This window comes from Ascaphus truei, chromosome 5 (assembly GCF_040206685.1).
Source record: "Ascaphus truei isolate aAscTru1 chromosome 5, aAscTru1.hap1, whole genome shotgun sequence".
In the NCBI taxonomy this organism is placed as follows: Eukaryota; Metazoa; Chordata; class Amphibia; order Anura; family Ascaphidae; genus Ascaphus; species Ascaphus truei.
This window is the reverse complement of record NC_134487.1, coordinates 118,981,083-118,987,551: the sequence shown is the minus strand read 5'-3', so window position 1 is coordinate 118,987,551 and position 6,469 is coordinate 118,981,083. Positions and strand designations below refer to the sequence as shown.

General features: G+C 45.7%; 1 pseudogene; it reads left to right on the top strand.

The window, feature by feature from the left end:
• The first annotated feature begins 3,282 nt into the window (after nucleotides 1-3,282).
• Nucleotides 3,283-3,430, top strand: LOC142496358 (U2 spliceosomal RNA; annotated as a pseudogene).
• The last annotated feature ends 3,039 nt before the right edge of the window (nucleotides 3,431-6,469 follow it).

Here is a 6,469-nt window from a genome sequence, read left to right as displayed (position 1 = left end):
AGAGTACTAGAGTAAGTACTCTCCAATCCTCCATCCCCTCTGCTCCTTCCCTGCCTCCTGCAGTTCCCCCTTACTCCCCGCTTCCCCCCCCCCAATACCCACGCGTGGCTGGAGATGGTAACGAGGGTGTTCCGCCTTCTCTCCCTGGCCCCTGCTTATCCGCGCGGGGCGGAGGTGTCCCCCCAGCTTCCCGCACCACTTCCAGCTTTCCCCAGTCCCCGCGTGGGGAGGAGGTGTCCCCCCCTTGTTCCCCCCAGCTTCCCGCGCCACTTCCAGCTTTCCCCGGTCCCCGCGCGGGGCGGAGGTGTCCTCCCCTTATTCCCCCCAGCTTCCCGATACCAGCGCGGGACGGGTGATGGTAGTGGGTGTTTTCCCGGCTTCATGCTCCACTTCCCGCTTCCCAGATCCCCGCACGGGGTGGGAGATGGTAGCGGGGGTGTTTCCCTCTTACCTCCTTGGTCTCCGCTTCCCCGCGGCTGTCCGCGCAGGGCGGGAGATGGTCGCGGGGGGGCGAGCGGGGCAGTGGTGGTGCTCGGTCGCGCGGCCTTTCCTTTTCTTCCCCCTGTCGTGTGTGTGTGTGTATGGGAGAGTGTGTGTATGCATGCATGGGAGAGAGTGTGTGTGTGTGTGTGTATGTGTATGGGAGAGTGTGTGTGTGTATGCATGCATATATGGGAGAGTGTGTGTGTGTGTGTGTGTGTGTATGCATGCATGTATGGGAGAGTGTGTGTGTGTGTGTATGCATGGGAGAGTGTGTGTGTGTGTATGCATGCATGCATGGGAGAGAGTGAGTGTGAATGTATGTGTTGTGTGTCTGTGCATGCATGCATGGGAGAGTGTGTGTGTGTGTGTGTGTGTGTGTGTGTGCATGGGTGTGCGTGCGTGTGTAGGATACCAGAAGTGTCACCCCACCCAGTCACCCCACTCCAGTCACCCCACCACCCCACCTCAGTCACCCCGTCACCCCACCCAGTCAACCCGTCACCGCACCCAGCCACCCCACCACCCCACACAGTCACCCCGTCACCCCACCCAGTCAACCAGTCACCCCACCCAGTCACCCCACCCAGCTACCCCAGTCAACCAGTCACCCCACCCAGTCAACCAGTCACCCCACCCAGTCAACCAGTCACCCCACCCAGTCAACCAGTCACCCCACCCAGTCAACCAAGTCACCTACCCGTCACCCCACCCAGTCACCCCACCCCGTCACCCCACCCAGTCACCCCACCCCGTCACCCCACCCAGTCAACCAGTCACCCCGCCACCCCACCCAGTCACCCCGCCACCCCACCCAGTCACCCCACCCGTCGCCCTCTCTCGCCCCCTCTCCACCCTCTCTCTCACACCCTCTCTCTCTCTCACACCCTCTCTTTCTCTCACACCGCCTCTCTCCCCCACACCCTCTCTCACACCCTCTCTCTCACACCCTCTCTCCCCCACACCCTCTCTCTCCCCCACACCCTCTCTCTCTCCCCCACACCCTCTCTCTCACACCCCCACTCTCTCTCACACCCCCTCTCTCTCTCTCAAACCCCCTCTATCTCTCTCACCCTCTCCCTGTGTCTGTCTCACACTCTGTTTCTGGATCTCTTATTTACCCTATATATCTTAACTGCCCTATACTACACCAAAATAACCTATACTGCTTTCTTCTAGATCTGACTCAAGCTTCACACAGAAGACATCGGAACCCCCCCTAACCCAGAAGACAGGTAGGAACACCTAACATTGCGGGAATGAGGGTACCTGGACATTGAGGAACTGCGGATCAGGTAAGAGCCCAGGTGGGATTGCTGCTTTAGATATTGTGAAGCGGAGACGTCCAGACACTGGTTAAGGGGTTCAGGAAACTAGTCATTCACACCTGGCTTTTATTTCTAGATCCAACACACACACACACGTAACAAGGACTAATTGTAGTATAATGTAATACAATAAAGACATTTATGTCAAAAACGAATGTTGTTCTGGCTAGGAAGTTATTAAATGTATTTTATTTATATATTTTATTTTAAAGCGGGGTTGGGGGCGGGACTAGGGTTGGGGGCGGGACTACGGGCGGGGTTGGGGGTGGGACTAGGTGGCGAGTAGATTTTTTGGTTTGGCGAGTAGATTTTTGGGTGATTTGTCGAACACTGTATATATATATATATATATATATATATATATATATATATATATATATATATATATATACACGTTATAAATGCATCTATATTCCTATTTGTGGGTCAGGCTAGACATATAGTTTTGCTAGTTAATTCTTATAATATAGAGATATTTATATAGATGGATAGATTATAAATACATCAATATTTTTATTTCTGGAAAACAATGAATCAAATCTATTAATTGATTGATTGATGGCAGTCGTCTGCTTGAAATGACCTGGAGCCTCCTAGCATTTACTGCTGCTTCTGAGTCGGAACAGACGAGATGAGCAGGCGAGCAGAGGAAAAGTGTGTGATTCCTATGCAAATCAACAGAAATTGATTGCTGCTGGGAAAAAGAAACCAAAGCTTGTGGCTGTTTTGCTGTATGAGGCCTTGTGGCCCACCTGCAATGTGTGGCACTGCTTTTCTCTTGTGTATAAAAAGTCTTTGGGGCCTATGCAGAGAGCAGCGCTATTTCAAAATTTGCCATTTTTTGGAGAAAATCGCGCAGAAAACAGCAGAAAATGGCGAGTTACGAAAAACGCGCCAATTTTTCTTTTCTATTTCTAAAACTCGCCTCGCGGCTGGCGAGAACCTCCATCTCACCAGTTTTAAAAATATCCTAATGCAGAGAGGCGCGAACGGCATCTAGCGGCTGTTCGCGCCAATAAAATGGTGCGATTGTCTCCTTTTTGCCTCGCCAGAAAAAATTGGCAAGAAGCTGCCGCTCGCGGCCATAGCAAAGGGAAAAAAAAGGCGCGAATTTTTTTTTACACATTTCTGAAGCGCGCATCTCGCCAATTTAAACTCGCCACACGCATTCATGTTAAACATAGCAGAATTCGTACATTTCTGCATATGGAGAATAAAACTCTCCAAAAAAGCTACTTTTTAATAAACTCGCCAATTTTAAAATTCGCTGCTCTCTGCATAGGCCCCTTTAACTTTTGCATCCGTCATCATCATCATTGCCGCTGCTGCTGCAAAGAGTCCGAGGAGGAGCTGTGGCTGAATGCAGTCATGGAGGTGAAAAGCAACCCAGCAGGCGGCTCCCTCTCTTTTTTTCTTCATAAAAGGTAGTGCCCGAGGCCGACGGGCAGCGCAGGGTCAGTGCCCCTTTCGGGTTATCGCTTCTCGGCCTTTTGGCTAAGATCATGTGTAGTAATAAGGCTAAACATTATCTGTAACAATTAAACTACGGTACATTGCCATAGTATCATGCAGTATAATCATTTTCAATATTAGTCCTTTCCTTTGTTAATGTTGAAATCTTCTTTCCTCCAGCATTACGAGATGACCCGGTATCATTTGTACTGCCCTTGGGATGAATAGTTATTTTGAAAGCTCCTGGTATTGTCCCTGAATATATTTGTATATAGTTATCATATCCCCTCTTGCATGCCTCAGTCCTAATGTAAACAAATTTAATGTAAACACAAATTATTTAGCCTCTCCTCTTAAGATTTTCCATCCCCTTTCTGCACTTTTTCTAGTTCCATAATGACTTTTTTATGAAGTGGTGCCCAAAACTGTACTCCATATTCAAAGTGTGGTCTTACTAATGCTTTATAGAGGGGCATAATTATGCTTACTTACCTTGAATCCATTCCCTGTCTAATGCAAGATAAGATCTTGTTTGCCTTTGCAGCTACTGCATGACATTGGGCACTATTGCTAAGAGAAAGCCTATGCAAAACATGTTGAATCTATGATCCTGGGAGGACTGGAGACTGAAAGGACTGGCAATGCATAGCTGGTGAAACCGGAGAAGCCACTCCCGCCCATAGTTGGAGTAGAACCGGAAGTGACCCATGTGGTTGCGTGTGGTGAATAGCGGTGTGGCGGTATGATCCGTGAGATGTGCAGCAGACCAGTGATCTCTTCAGCAGTTCTCTCCCACGTATTTTTTAACATTATCAAATGTGAGTGCAATTGTTTACTTGTTACTTTGTGCAATATATTATCCCTACAATATCACACTATTGCGATATCTCTCTTCTTATTTATGACTTTTATCTGATGCGAACAAGTGGCTTACAACAGAGGGTGTATTACAACACAAACCCCTACCGAGAGACACACAAAACGGCTCCCATCAGAGAGAGATGAATCTCTGATATGCTGCATTACATCAGAAGAATATTGTGAGTGAGACCAACACTTAACTAATAGATCGGAATATTTTTATCACAGACTACACTATTATTGGTTTTGTCTCTCCCTTTTTTTTCTTTATATATATATATCACTCATCCAACAAGTGCTCCCCCCTTACCTGGAGGAAGAAAACACTACAACTGGGGCAGCGAACAGTCCTAATCAAGGGTGTAGAGCAGCTATTTAGACATTGATATATATATATATATATATATATATCAAAAAAAAAAAAAAAAAAATAGATGATACCGTTCTGTGGCTAACGAAATGCTTTTATTTGTGCGAGCTTTCGAGATACACTGATCTCTTCTTCCGGCGATGTTACAATGAATGAAGCAAAAGGTAAACTTAAAAACAGTGTCTCTTGGAATGTTATCTGTGCTGTTCCTTCCCCCGGTGTGGATGTGTTTTATGGCTAGAGGTGTAAATGGTTACTGAAAGCAAGTGAAGAAAGAGTGTGTATGTGTATCAGTGTGAATAAAAATGAATGGAGAGCCCACAGTATATACAGTGCTTTACACAAGGTGTGTGTGGAGTGGGACTGGATATAAATGGTGTGGGTGGGTGTGGAAATGTGAGAGTTGGTAGCACAACTAAAAGTGTGTGTGGATACTTAGTGGTCCCTATTGGTGTATAGGGATGGAAAAACATGGAGTATTAGTATGTGTGAGAGACAGCTGTGTGTGCATACATATAGCACAGTATGTACAGACATGGCCTTTAGCGCTCATGGGAAGAGAGTTCGCTAGTGTCAGTAATGACTCATAAAATTTCGATCTCTGTTTAGGCCACTGCTAAGTGTCCCGAACAGTTGCATAAATTTGTATTCATGCAACCGTCTCTCTTTCGGGGTTTTAAGATTACCTTTGAGTATGGCAACCCTCAGATCGTTCATCTTATGGCCAGAGTCAGAGAAATGTTCGCCAACAGGACTGTCTCTTGTACCGCGAGTGATGCTGTGGCGATGCAGGTACATTCTCTTGTTTAGCCCCTGTCCTGTCTCACCTATGTAGTAGCAGCCCCCTGGGCATTTCATGCACATGATGAGGTACACGACATTGCTGGAAGAACAGGTGAACCTTCCTCTGATTTTGTATTCCCGATTCCTGTGTGGTATTTGTATTGTGTCCGCTGTGTAGAGCATTGCACAGGTTTTGCATCTTGGGTCCTGGCATGGTTTTGTCCCGCATTCAGTTGTACTGCTGAATACTTTACTCCTCACCATAATATTCTTGAGATTATGGGGTTGTCTGTATGATAATAAGGGTGCTTCAGGGAAGACCTGTTGCAGTCTTGTATCTTCCTGAAGGATGGGTTGTAGTTTCCTGGCGATCTTGCGTAGGGCTCCTAGGTGTGGGTTATATGTGACCACCAAAGGTACCCTGTCGCTTGTCTCCTTCTGTTTGTATTCAAGGAGATCACTTCTTGGTATTCTGGTGGCTTTGTGAATTTGCTGGTCTACAATTCTGTGGTTATATCCACGGTTTATAAAGTCTGATTGCAACAGCACAGATAACATTCCAAGAGACACTGTTTTTAAGTTTACCTTTTGCTTCATTCATTGTAACATCGCCGGAAGAAGAGATCAGTGTATCTCGAAAGCTCGCACAAATAAAAGCATTTCGTTAGCCACAGAACGGTATCATCTATTTATTTTTTTATTTTTTTGATTATTGAAGCTCGGCTAACACGGTACTGATACCTCTACATGAATATATATATATATATATATATATATATATATATATATATATATATATATATATATATATATATATATATATTATTCACCATTGTCACTTTTTTTTGTCTGTTTTTGAGGTGATGGATCTGCACTGATTGAAGTATTTTATTATCACATTATTGTTGTGGTCAATATTATTGTCGATTTTAGAAATTCACTTGACACAGTTCACTTTATTTATTACTTTTTTGAGAAGCGCCCGGTCCACCCTCTTTTCCCTTTGCACTATTGCTAAGCCTGCTGTCTACAAGCACTCCTAAATCCTTCTTCACTCACCTAATTTTTCCCCGTGTATTCTTGTTTCCCAAATGCATAACCTTATATGTACTGTATCTGTATTAAACCTCATCTGCCATTTACGTGCCCAAGTTTCCAACCTATCCATGGCCTTCTGGAGAGAAATTACATCCCG